Raw genomic sequence first — 12,807 nt, forward strand, 5'->3', positions numbered from 1 at the left:
ATAACTGGTAGATAAAGTGGCTTGGGAGAGGTGAAAAAATGCTTATGAACTTAACCTGGCCAATTTAACTGCTTAATAATTATTTGTTAAATAATTGGGACTAGTGATCAACTTTTCAAGAGTTTAAATCTGCTTTAGACAAGCCACACAGACAATTTTTTTTTAAAACATATTTTTTTGAGCACTGTTTTTGTATGTTTCTGCTGGTAGAAACATACAGGCCAGGGCATTGAAATATTTAAGAGTTATTAGGGATGTGGAACATAACATCCCTAATATTTTAGGAGCTTCCTGTAAGAAGCAATGTGAGTCCTTACCCCTATTTTAAGAAAGTTAACAATAGTATGATGTGCTAAGAGTTTCAGTATGGTTTACATTAAAGAAGGGATTTTAGGGGATGGAATAATTTTGAAAGGAGTTTTTCAGAAAGACATGGATCCATTTGCATGCTGTATAAGATGACAGTATTCTGCTTAATTAAAATAAAGCAAAGCAAAAAGTGAGCACAGAAGATTAGACAAAATTCAGCAGGTTATACTTAAAGTTTTTTTTCCAAACCAAAGCAAAATGAAACAAAATTTTCAAATTGTTAACAAAATGCAATTATTTTCTCTTGTCAGGCTTTTATTTTTAAGTGGTTGTTTTGGCCACTGTAATGCAGTAAAATGGATGTTGTTCAAATTAAGAATGTAACCCAGATATTCTCTGTGCTAATCCATCAAAACCCAGAATGAATTTTCTTCTCCACAGAAAATACTTCCTTTTTTTTTTTCAATCATATATCAAACAAGAGAAAAGAGATGCAATTATGCCAAAATTAGAATTACGTATATAGAAACAGGGCATAGTATCTGCTGTTTATATATGGCAGTATCCTCACGTTCCCACTCCTTTTAAAGCAAGGGCAGTCTTGGCTAGGCAGCTCTCTAAAATATACGCAAAAAGTGGCAAGGGAAGTTCCCCAGCTCTGCAAGGGGATGTAACTTCTGTGAACAGAGCTGTTGCTATGTGGTTTATGGTGGCTTGAGTCACCCCTATGCCTCTGACAGTTTTATGCCAGATGTAAACTGCTGGTGTAATGATCAACAGCATCAAAGCTGGATTTGTTATATACCTCACATTTAGTGGAGCTAATGTCTCCTAATAAAACCTAGATATTTGTATGCTAATAAAAATATGCAAAGATATATAGTTGGATCAGTTATAAAAGCACAGCTAGTATGATTCTAATAAACTCTTCATGCAAAATACAATCAAGCAGAAACTTATCTAACTTTACATGGCCCAGTGGTTTGAGTTCTTTAAGTTTTTTGATACACAATTTAAATGGATTTTCTCATTAGGCATCTGCATGTAAACAAAAACACTAATTAATCACTCGTGACTAAATTTATGATATTAGGTAGGTAAGCAACAATTTTTTTGAAAATATTTCATCCTCAGAACTGGAGCCATGTTTTCAAAACAGTCTCCTTTAGTTCCCCAGACAAAGAAGCCAGATTTTCTTCAGAATTTCTTAGTTGTACATAAGCTAATATGTTGGGAGGGAAATAGATTTAATAAAAATACATGAGATGCACAGTTTAGCTTAACACAGCAGTTTCCTGTACTCGAGTCAGAGCCCCTAGTATCATTTGTACTAAAGAATATTATTGCAATTGTAATGCGTAATTAAAGTGTTCATTTCTTTTAAAATGTTTGTCCAGCACCTGTGTTATTTTGAAGGACAAACACAGGACACTTGAGCTTTGCTTTTTTAGGTGCTTCCTAATGGTCCTCTCCAGAGCTTTACTCATTTGCAGTGTGGCATTGGCTGCCAGATCGCGTGTGTATAATCCGTACGTACTGTTCATTTCATTTCAGAACATACTGTTTCAACAACATGGCTTGTGTCATCATGAGACCCAGACAAAGGGTTACCCAGAGCTCATGTTAGCCAGCCAGAAAAATGGGGCTGTGAAACAAAATTGTTACTGAGGGTAACTTCCGAAGGCAGGGTGTGAGAGAGGGCATGATTCTTCAGTCCTCTTTCAATCTGTTACTGCTGACATGGGGAACTCTGACAGAGAAAAGAGGCAAATACAAATTCTGAAGGGAAAATGAACGTTCTGAACAGTTCCAGCTACGTGCCCATAACCTTCTCAAACGTTATCTTTGCATGGCCATCGACCCACAAGTGGGAGCAGTGCTTATGGTCCCTTACACCTGCCCTGCTGGTACTTTCTTGTGCCAGTTAATGAACAGGGACTCCAGCGTGGTTATTTTCTGGATGTGCTTTCACACTACCAGGAACGTGACTCATCAGAACAATGTTCTCAGAAATACAATCTTCATGTTTGTGCAAGTGGGATGAAATTGAAGGAAATTCAAGAGTACAGGATGCTCTCTTCTGGATAAAAAATCCTGGTATTTTATTCTGGTAAAATAATTAATGTAAGGTAGTCATATCAGTTTAGCACCAGCCCCTTTGACTCTTCTATAAAAGGTGTAAAGTAGTGCTTATTTCCCGCCACTAAATGCAAGACCTGAAGTGTTAGTCCTCGTTTAGGGTCAAAAACCTGCACACCCCTGCCCCAAAAACACACATGGGGAAGTAAGCCTCAGGCTAGCTCGTGCCTCAGAAAAGATACAGCATGCTGGGGGCATGGCCAAAACTCACCAGATGCTGCAAGCATATGATTCCTCCATGAGAGTTTATATGGTACAGCTGTCTTTAAATGCTTCTGTAATTGAAAAGATTCTAGCATCTGGTCCTTTGCTTATTACTCTTAGAATAGATAGTCACAGTCTGAAGTCTACTTTTAAATAATGCAGGAAAAAAAAATTAATTTGAGCTGCGAAGGGTACATTCCTCTCAGATGACCTGCTTGGAAGTACTTGTAAAAATGGAAGTAGATTCTGTAATTAAAAAAAAAAAAAAGAAAAAAAAAAAGAAAAAGGAAGTGGAAAACAGCTCCAGTAGGGAATGATAGATGTATGCACACAAATAGTTTTATAATTTTAAATTCAGGTAGATGAAAAAGCAGTGGTGTGTAGTTTTTATAACTTTCAGCTATATAGTGTATTACTCTTCCTCTTACACAATACCAACAACTCCATCCCCAATGGTTGCAGACTTGCTGCTGCAGGAGGAAAACAGGAGATGCCCTGTGGTACCCCCTGCAGGAACCCTTCCCTGGACCAGTTCTTCCTCTGATAACACTGATTTCAGGTTCCCACTGATTTCAGGTACTCCCAGACAGTAATCCTCAAGAGCAGCAGACTTTTGCACCTTAGTACTTCAGATTTATGGATGAACACTTATATGATGATCATTAATTAAAGCAAACCTCCTTTGAAGTCCTTTATTGAATAACCAGGATTCGTAATGATTCATTTTTTCTTTTTATTTTCTATTTTTTGGTGTATGTGTGTGTGTGCCTCCCTAAATTCTGTAACAACTAGGTGATTTAATCCTCTGTGAAGGCACCTTTGAAATGGTGGCTAATCTGACATATTATGTGAATTGAACTAGGCTGAGTCAAGGACAGAATTTCATTATTTGTCTATGTAAGGCTGACAAACTATTTTAGAGGAAGATTTAGTCTGGAAATGCATTTCTGTAAAGCTAGCTAGCTTCTCGACCACATCCTAAGCCTCTCATATCATGATTGGATGCCATAAAGCAAGGCCTTAATTATTGTGATTGAAAAAGGTAGTTTCAGAGTGGTTAGCTTTTTGAGAGGCTGAGATAACCTTAAATAAAAATCAAAATAAAAGCAACTGTAGTTCTCCCAAGCTCTTCAAAGCACCTTATGGGATTTAAAAATAAGCTAGCATTAGCTTAAAAATGTTTGGGAATAATAAAATAGCATTTGCATTTCCTTTTTGATAATAATATGTGTCTTTTTACCATATGGCACAGACCAATGTGTTTTGCTTCAGCAAGTTAAAGACAAAGTTTGCTACTGAAGATGCATCTTTGCTTATCTTTTCTAAATGCAGTATTGTAATCATCAAAATTATCAGAGAAGTTGTAGGTACATCAACTATTTATTTAGCCACTTTTAAATGGTCAGACAAGTTAATTTTGTTCTTCAAGAATGTCAGAATCACAGTTATATTTTGGTTTTGAAGTTTTCCTAGGTCAAAAAATATACCTGTGTCTTGTAAAGGAGGGGTGCATTATGATATACTTTTATAAATATAAAAAAGGAATAGTTTGCTGATATTACCAAAGTGTGACACCAATAGCTCTCCACTAAGTGCTTGCAATTCTGGGAGTGAGTTCTAATGTAAGCTCTATAAATGTGCTTTTCCCTTCCAAGACTGATGCAAAGGTAGTTTATGTATCCCTGTCACAACTGGCCTTCCATTTAACAGCATCTTATAGTGATGAATTCCCTTTGAAAAAAACATCCAAGTGTCCTGTTTTGTGATGTCCATAGGAAAGTGAGGGTAGAGATACCACCCACAGATGGTAGATGGGTACAGCCATGGATGCTCACCTTTTAGGTTTGGGGAGTAAGTGTGTTTAGGTTTGGTTGAAGAATGTTCAGAAAGGACCAACAAATATGCATCAGTACTTTCATGCTTCTTGAGAGGTGGATTTTACTGTGTGATGGATTTTTTCCTTTACTTGCACAGGATATTTATTTGGTGGGTTGCTGGAATTCTCATAGTTAAGTAAACGTGAACTAGTGGCACAATTCATTGTGATACAACTATTAAGTAGTGGAAATAACCTCCTAAGTCTTTATGTTTTATTATTTAATACAGTCTCAGTTGATTCTATCTTCCTGAAACTTGTGTCCTCAAGCAACTATATGTTACCTGACAACAATAATTTTAACAAATACTCCACACACACGTTTTTTTCTGTTGCTTGTCCAAGATTCCTCATTTTGTAGGTCTCTCATCTACGCAATACATTCCCTAAGGTTAAGAATGAAAGACGTCTCTACTACAGACACTCTTGATTGAAATAGCAGATAAATTGCTGCAGTAATGAGAAAATTTCCTTTTCCCTAGATAACTCAGCTGCTTAGCATTGAAAAAAATTTGAGATGAAGATTCTTTGTGAAATAAAAAAATTAAGGATAATTTCTTTACGATCAAAATTTGCTAATGAGCCTATAATGGAAATGAAGAACAAACCCATTCTTTTAATGGAAGTATGATCAGGCTATTTTATGAGACTTATGCTCTCAAAAAGAGACTTGTATAAACACTGTGACATGCAATGGCTTTAGAAAACGCTGCTGCATGTCTGGAAGAAAGTGGTTAAAAACACATGATGAAGTTAACCTAAATCTTTCATTGGCTTAAAAAAATAGGTCAAGTAATACATTACTAGCTCCACTCTAAGCCTGTACACAATCCGTACATTCCAAAGTGAAAGAGGTTTTGCTTAACATTCCTACATCTACTTTCATTCATGTTATCTCTCAGTTAAAATATTTAGCTTTTCATAAATGTGACTCCCTTTTGCTTTCTTTAAAGTGGACATTCCTTTAATATTAGTCTCTTACTAAAAAAGACGCTTGAACAGATAATTTCTTTTACCTGAGTTTTAAAACTAAAAGGTTGGCATGTGTTAATGCAGTAATTACCATGCAGTTTATATGTGACTTGCAAACAAATTTGTTTCTCTTTCGTCAGTCTTTGACTTGTGGAAGTGAAGTATCATGAAGCACTCTGTAAAGCGTTTGGCAGACAGTGTGCGACACGTCGAGACGTTTGTTAAACACGGGCACACAGGAGGTGTGATGAAGGTCGCCTGCACTTTGTAGCTTCGTTTATACAGCCAAGTTCAGCCTGTATCTCTGCGTACTCTCTTTGGTGGCAGCAAAGTCTAAAGAACAACTTGACATGCAGTGCAATTTCTGACAGCAGAGGTTTGGGGACGTCGCCTACCAAAATGTAGGGCTGACTCTTCTTGGGAAGCACTGCCCAATTCCAGGTTGTTTTTTTTTTTATATTTTTCCCCCTCTCAAACTGTATTTATTTGCCACGTGGGCAGACAGCATGGCTTTGATCAGTCTGTCCCCGACCCTGGAAGCGCTTCCCCCGCCTGTCCTCCATCCCCCGCGGCACAGGGAGCGCCGGGCGCCCTGGCAGAGCGGGCAGGGATGCTCCCCGCTCCCGGTGCCCTGGGGGGCTGGGGCCGGGGTAAGGAGCCGTGCCGGGAGCCGGCAGGGATGCTCCCCGCTCCCGGTGCCCTGGGGGGCTGGGGCCGGGGTAAGGAGCCGTGCCAGGAGCCGGCAGGGATGCTCCCCGCTCCCGGTGCCCTGCGGGGCTGGGGCCGGGGTAAGGAGCCGCGCCAGGAGCCGGCAGGGCCGCGGCCGGGGGCAGCGCCACCCGGGAGCAGCCGCAGGTGCCGGGGCCGCTGCCCTCCCGTGCCGCCGACCGTGCCGGGAGCATCCCGGCTTTTCCTTCAAAATAGCGGTAGTAACAATAACAATATTAATAATAACAATAATAATAATAGCACTGAAGTTTCTAGCGCGTGTTTTTTCGGAGGAAAGGCTGAAAACGTAAGCTCTAAACCGACAAGTACTAGTAACACTAGCAGCGCCCACCCCCCCTATTATTCCAAAGCAGCCGAAGGGCGAAAGGAAAGAGAAAAAAAAAACAACAACAAAAAAGTGTTATTTTTAAGCCACTGCCGTGTTCATTAGATACGGGTCCTCCGGTGCTGTCGCTCGTAAGTTTGTTTCCCGGGGGCTCTGCGACTTCAGTCAGATTAACTAGAGAGGGCAGGAGGGGATGGGATCCGCGTACGTGCGGCGCGGCCGCCTTGCCCTGCCCTGCCCTCGCCGCGCCGGGCGGGGCGGAGCGGGGCGGGGGGCGCATCCCTGCATGCCCGCATCCCGCCCTGCCTCCTGCCGGGAGGGTACCAAAGGGTTAAGAAACTTGGCTGGAGAGATGAATGGCGCGGCGCGGGGAGGGGCCGGGCTGCGCCGCGGCGGGCGAGGTGGAAGGCGGAGAGGGAGGATCGCGGCTGCGGGTTAGGCTTTGAAAGTCAGCCTCGCAGGCATTGCAGCAGAGCCCCGAGCCGCGGAGAGCAGCGCAGCGGAGCTCGGCTCGCCCTGTATGTGCGCGGGGATGCGCGGGGCGGGGGGGACGCGCGGGCTCGGGGGTGGCGGGAGGCGGCGCGTCCTGCCCTGTCCAGCCCTGTCCTGTCCTCCAGCCGCGGGGACCCGTCCGCCCGCCTCGGCTCCGGCAGCCGCCGCTCCCCGGAGCTCAGCGCCGGGACCGGCCGCGGCATCAGGGCGGCGTGCGCGGCGGCTGCGGCCGGAGCGGCTCCGGGGGGCTCGGGCAGCCCGCCCGGGAGGAGCCGCGGCGGCTGCGGGGTGAGTGCGGCGCTGTTCCGCCGGGGAAATGGCCGAGCGGGGCGGGCCGGGCCGGGGCCGCGCTGCCGGGCGGCGGCACCGGGGAACAATGCCGGGGTGAGCCCGGCGCGGCGTTGGCGGCCGCCCCGCGGCACCCCCGGTGCGGGCGGAAAGTTTGCCTGGTCGCGGTGGGTTTGGGGGAGCCGCCGGAACGGAAAAGTTACTAGTCCGTCCCCCCGGGACCCGCGAGTGTTCCGCCGGGCGCCGACCGCACGGCCGGGCCCCCCTTTGGCGGGGACCCCGCGCCGCCCCTCCCGGTGCGAGCGATCCCCGGGGCCGCCCGCTCGGTCGGTGCGCAGCGGCTGCGGCGGCGCGGGCGCACGGCCTCGCTCCCGGGGCTGCGGGCAAGGCCACGCCGCCCCCGCCGCCTCCCGGCCCTGGCGCTGCCCGCCCGCCGCCACCTGCGGGCCCGCAGCCAGCCCGGGGCTGCCGCCGCCGTCCCCGCTCGGCCGCGGCTCAGGCTCGGCTCCCTGCGCCCCCCAAAGATGCCTTCTCATCGCTTCGGGCTCCTTAGGGACGTCGCTGTTTCCCTTCTAGACTAAAGGTTACTTTTCCAGACGTGGTATGGTTTTTTTTTTTTTTTTGGTGTGTCCCCGAAGCCCTCTAAAGGTGAATTTTAAAATTTTTTTCTTCCACTTCCACCCTTCGTTTTTCCCTACAGAACGTGTTGTTTGAGGCTCTTGTTTCTAAGTGTCAGTGGGTGATTAAGTTGGAAGGTAGTGAAACCTAAGGACACGTAGTATAGGCAAAACGGGGGCAGCGTTGTAGCGAGCAGACAGCCTTGTGTCTGTGCTGCACCTTTCTTCTTCTGTCTTGTGTATCCTGGTGATTTACTTGGGCTTTTAATTTAAAGAAGGATTCAGATAAAATGCTTGACACATGTTGAAGGTGTTGGAAAAAAACAGTGGGATTCCTGGCTTTGGGATTATGTTGTTGTTAAGCAGGCTGAAGTGGAAGTTGTCCTCTTTTGCCTCATCTCTCTGGAATCTGGAGACTATATTATTCCTTGTTTTATTTTGAGGGGACCTGCTGCAGTGTCAGACAGCTCACAGGCTGATTAGAATTTAACTGAGTCATGGCACTATAAATGTTCAGAGATACCGTAAAGCTTTATTTAACAAAGAGTGCGAATCCAGTCTGCGAAGAGCTGTGGGGAGGAAGCAGTCACTTGTGGAAGGGGGTGGTGTATTCCTGAGCGAGTAGGGAACGTTTTCTTTAATACACAAATGCGATTTACTGCTTCTAGGGCTGACTGAACACATGAGAGAGTGACACATTAAGATGCCAGATGACAAAAGCTCTCTGAGCTGAGGATGTCTTGTGGCTGGGGTCAGATTTAGTGGCATCTGAGTAATTCTGCTCTATGGGCATGAGTCGCTAACATCTTGCAAGGCAGAAGTTCTCATCAGAGCAGTGTTCAGGCAGCTTTGGGGTTTTTGCTGTCTGAGGCAGCCGTGTTCCCAAACTTGTGGTCGAGAAGTTTGACTTGTTGTTCTGTCAGTGGTCTCCTGAGGTAGAGTTGACGCAGACTCCAAAGCAAGACAGCAAGTTAGTCGTGAGTGAAATGGGTATGTAAGGGTGTTTGTGTTCTGTGAGTGCGATGGAGGAGGTAGGGAGTAGTGACTGCGTGTTTTGGGCAGGGGTGAAATCTGACCTGCTGCTAGGCTGGCCTCTGCTTCTGGGTTATCGAATGAGCAGGAGCTATCAGTGGCTTTCAGGTTTTGTAGGCCATGCATGCACAGAATATAACATGCAGTCAAATGCCAAACCATGCTGGATTGAGGTTTTTGGGGTTTATTCCCTTTTAGTCTTTTGGCAGAAAATTGCAAATAAAAACATGCTCTTCTTCTCTGCTTCTCTCATGCTTTTTTTTTTTTCTAAAGTGAAAGATGTGCTAACCAAAATTTATTATAGTCATAAAAACTATGTTGATAAAGAAGTAAAAGTAAATGATGTTTTTATATTGTAAACTTAAAAGGGTGATCTAATCACTGGCTGTATCACCTGCAGTGTTTGGGGTAAATTTGTCCTGTAAAAGCACATCAGGAAAAACTTCAAGTGATTCAGTTAATTCAAACATGAATTAACTTTATGATGTTTGTGTTTGCCTGTGGTTTTGCTTATTGCAGGATTTGCTTAAAAGAATTGACAAAGTCTTGCTTGCTTAAAGCTTATTTTGTCTCTTCAGAGCGAACTTCAGTTTTCAGGCTTTGAACATTGGCAAGAAGTTTATATAGTGCCAGCTTTATTATCATTAGCAGTGAGAGCACTCTTAACTTTACCAGCGACAGTGTGGGCCATGGCTACAATAAAAGATAAACCCTGTTTGGCACTGTGCTGAGCACGTGTATAAACTTGCCCAAGGCAAAGCCAGGGAGTTGCATTTCCCCCAGTCAGCTGTCCTGCTCTAGGGCTGTGCTTGACGCCTCCTTGCAGAGCCATAAGATCTTTGAATTTACTATTTTAGAATAGCTCTTCAAATCTTGCCTGTACCTCTAACCCAAAAGTCTCGTTGGGTGTGTTTCTTTTTCCTGTATGTGAATGTACAGGGAGTGGAGGGTGTCCAGAAAAGAGCCTGGGGAAGCGTGGGATTCCCAGTTTGGGGGCACAAGCCCCTTTTCCATGGGGAGCTTTGGTAGCCACCCTCCCATGTGTGGTACCTGCTGGCAGGACAGGCTCATCTTCCACCTGCTGGGCGATGGGTTAGGTGATGAGCAGGAGGCAGGGTTAATAGGATAGCTATCCCATGGATTAAAAAGTTTAAATACCTTTTTGGGACAAGAAGTGCAAAGTTTGAAGTATAAATCATTGCTGCTCAGGGGGGCAGGCAATGACAAACAAGCAGAAAGGTAGGTAGGTACGGAGTGAAGCCTGAGCAAGAGGAGAAGGTGTGAAAGAATATGCATAAATGTACAAAAAAGATAGAAAGCATAAATTTGACAGTCTGTCTAAACAGCCTTGAACTAAAGACAAAAAGGTTAATGGTAACAGCATTTGTGGTTTGCTCTTTCTTCCTGCCAACAGGCCAAAACGATAAGAACAGTAATTCTGAGCTGTGCTGGCCTGCCTGCAGCAAACAGGGGGAGAGCTGGGGGGAAGTGTTTAGCAGGGTTGTGGCATTGCTTTTCCACATTTTGGTGTTAGGGATTCACTAGTTGCATTGGAAAAGACTCAATTAGAGAACAGCATACAAGGGTTGGCGCCCAGTACTCCTGGGTGAACATCTGGGATCACGGGAAAACTCATGTGTTTCCCAGTGGGAAGATATTCCTTGGGAAAAGTGGGCAGAGGGACTCTCTTGGTAAGGATGAATGCCTGCTCTTTAGGGTTTGTGGATTATTTATTTCAAATACTTGGAAATGCTTGCAGACCTATTTAGCACTTGAAAGAATTAATTTGGTAATTTATTTGGCTGTCTGTTGCAGGTCACTTGGCTTGATGGTTGAAGAAGGAGAATAGAAACTAAAACTCATGTAAATAAATATTCATGTGTAGAAAGGGGAAGAAGCAGTTGCTAGACATCTTAGCTTGGGTCAAACCCCTCCTGGCATAGTCTTCTCATACTTAAATTGTTATTGGAGCTCATTGCTCTTGTTTAATTGCCTGTCTTGAGTGAAATTTTGTTTTCATAGCACTTATTTCTAAATTGCCTTCAGCAGAGGAAAACCAATGCTGCTTGTAGACAAAATCAGATTAACAGCAGAAGCTACATATCTTCTGGTTTAGTCACTGGTTTCTAAGACTGTGAGTTTAATGTAGGAGAGAAACTGGGTGTTGGGAAAGACTTCTGAGGGGATGATCTTCCTCATCCCAAGAAAGGAAGTTGTGAAGGAGTCCTTGTGAGGAGACCAGGTGCTAGATGTAAAATGTGTTCCAGTCCTGGATGAAACTGTTATTTGAAAACAAATAAGGGAGTATTTAATTTGCCCCCCAAAACAGTCCATGAAGTTCTGTGTTGAAATGTATTCAAGCAAGTAAGTCTTGCTTACAGATCTTACATCTTGCTCACAGATGAAACATATTTTTGTTCTCATTGGTCCTAGAGTTGGTATTGTTGTCCTGATTTTTTTTCCACAGCAAACTTTTAAGATTCATGTCTACCTGCTTTCTGTTTCTTCTCTGTGCCCCATCACTGTGAAAAGAGAGGGGGAAGGCAAACTGAAAAGGTCTTTTCAGTGGTGTCAAAAGCAGGTCTTGCCTCAGATGTAAAAAGAAATGATGGTTCTTGCCGCAGGAGATGGCCTTGGTGGTGGTGTTGGTGTTACCACCTACCCTGCATTTGGTAGTCCATGAAACGACACAAATCAACATTCCAAAAGCTATGGTGTGTGAAGCGAGTGGTTCAGGTGCAGAGTGTTTGGGAATAAAATATTACTCTTGAAAAGTTGGGGTTTTTTTTCCCTCCTCAGTTTTTAGAACATACCGAAGAAATATGGATGTTTTCCCAGAAGTAACAAATTCTGTTGTTGTCTTTTCACTGAACTCTCTTAAACCTTTTGTAGTCACTTGGAATTATACAAAAAAGACTGCTGAATGCTGACCTAAAGGAAATCCCATCTATACATTGAACCTTGATGGCAATACTGTATGGAGTGCGTTTTTGTGTCTTATTCTATGTTTTTCCCTACTATGTAGCAATCTCTCTTCTCCTGGAAGTAGGAATGATTAAATTCACCCACTTCTCAGTGGTGAAAAACATTTTGTCTACATCTATAGTATAGAGCAGTAATACTGAAATTAACTATTTTTGTCAAATTCAGGTGGCTTGTTTTTATAATAGCGCTGCTTTCTTCTGCTCTTTGGGACCTCTTGTCCTGTTTTTCATTGTCTACAAAAGATTCCACATCCAACTGATTTACCCTTTCACTAAAATGGAGTTGAGAAGGCTTTGAACTGTGTTTATTAGCACCTTTGTCACTGTACCTGTCATTTCTCTGTTAAATTTTACTGTAATGGTAGATCTTTCCCCTCCCCCCCCCTTACTAAATACAAATTTTGAGGACTGTGCCCCTTCTGTGATGCAACTTACCTTTTCATTTTGTTATGTATATGGAAGAAGGATTTCAAATAGTATCTGCATGTAGTATTCCAGGGTATTTACTTATTTTTCAGCTTAATTGGCTCTATTGTTGGGCGTCTTTTGTTGGGTCTTGGTGCTGGCAGTAGTCAAGCATGCTGCTGTTATTTCATGTCTCTGAAAGCTTTGAATAGATGTTTTTTTGGATGATGACCCATTGATCAGCACCTGTATCTTTTTTCCTGGTTAGCAGGCACATTGCAGTGGTCAGAGTTAGATGTTTTCTCTAATCTGGCTTGGACCCAAGTGGTTTTGTGGAGGGAGGAATGCTCAGATGTGCCCCCAGCACACACACTTCCCCCTCTTCCCCCTCTATCCTACCCACCTGGACCCACCTGCAGGTTCCTCTATACTAGA

The 12,807-nt window shown here is 44.0% G+C and overlaps 1 protein-coding gene across 6 annotated transcripts in view; it reads left to right on the forward strand.

Moving 5' to 3' along the window:
- NRIP1 (nuclear receptor interacting protein 1) overlaps positions 1–12,807 on the forward strand; it is a 136,104-nt gene that overhangs the window by 56,051 nt on the left and 67,246 nt on the right. For 2 of the 6 annotated variants that reach the window (XM_084226235.1, XM_084226238.1), the window contains exon 1: positions 6,971–7,072. The exons of 3 other annotated variants lie outside the window; for them this stretch is intronic. The gene's annotated coding sequence lies outside the window, so the exon portion shown is untranslated. Of the gene's footprint in view, positions 1–6,970; positions 7,073–7,277; positions 7,335–12,807 lie in introns of those variants that run through there. One more of the 6 variants, XM_084226237.1, reaches the window with a different exon arrangement.

Source organism: Fringilla coelebs (genome assembly GCF_963513975.1).
Source record: "Fringilla coelebs genome assembly, chromosome: 2".
Taxonomy (NCBI): domain Eukaryota; kingdom Metazoa; phylum Chordata; class Aves; order Passeriformes; family Fringillidae; genus Fringilla; species Fringilla coelebs.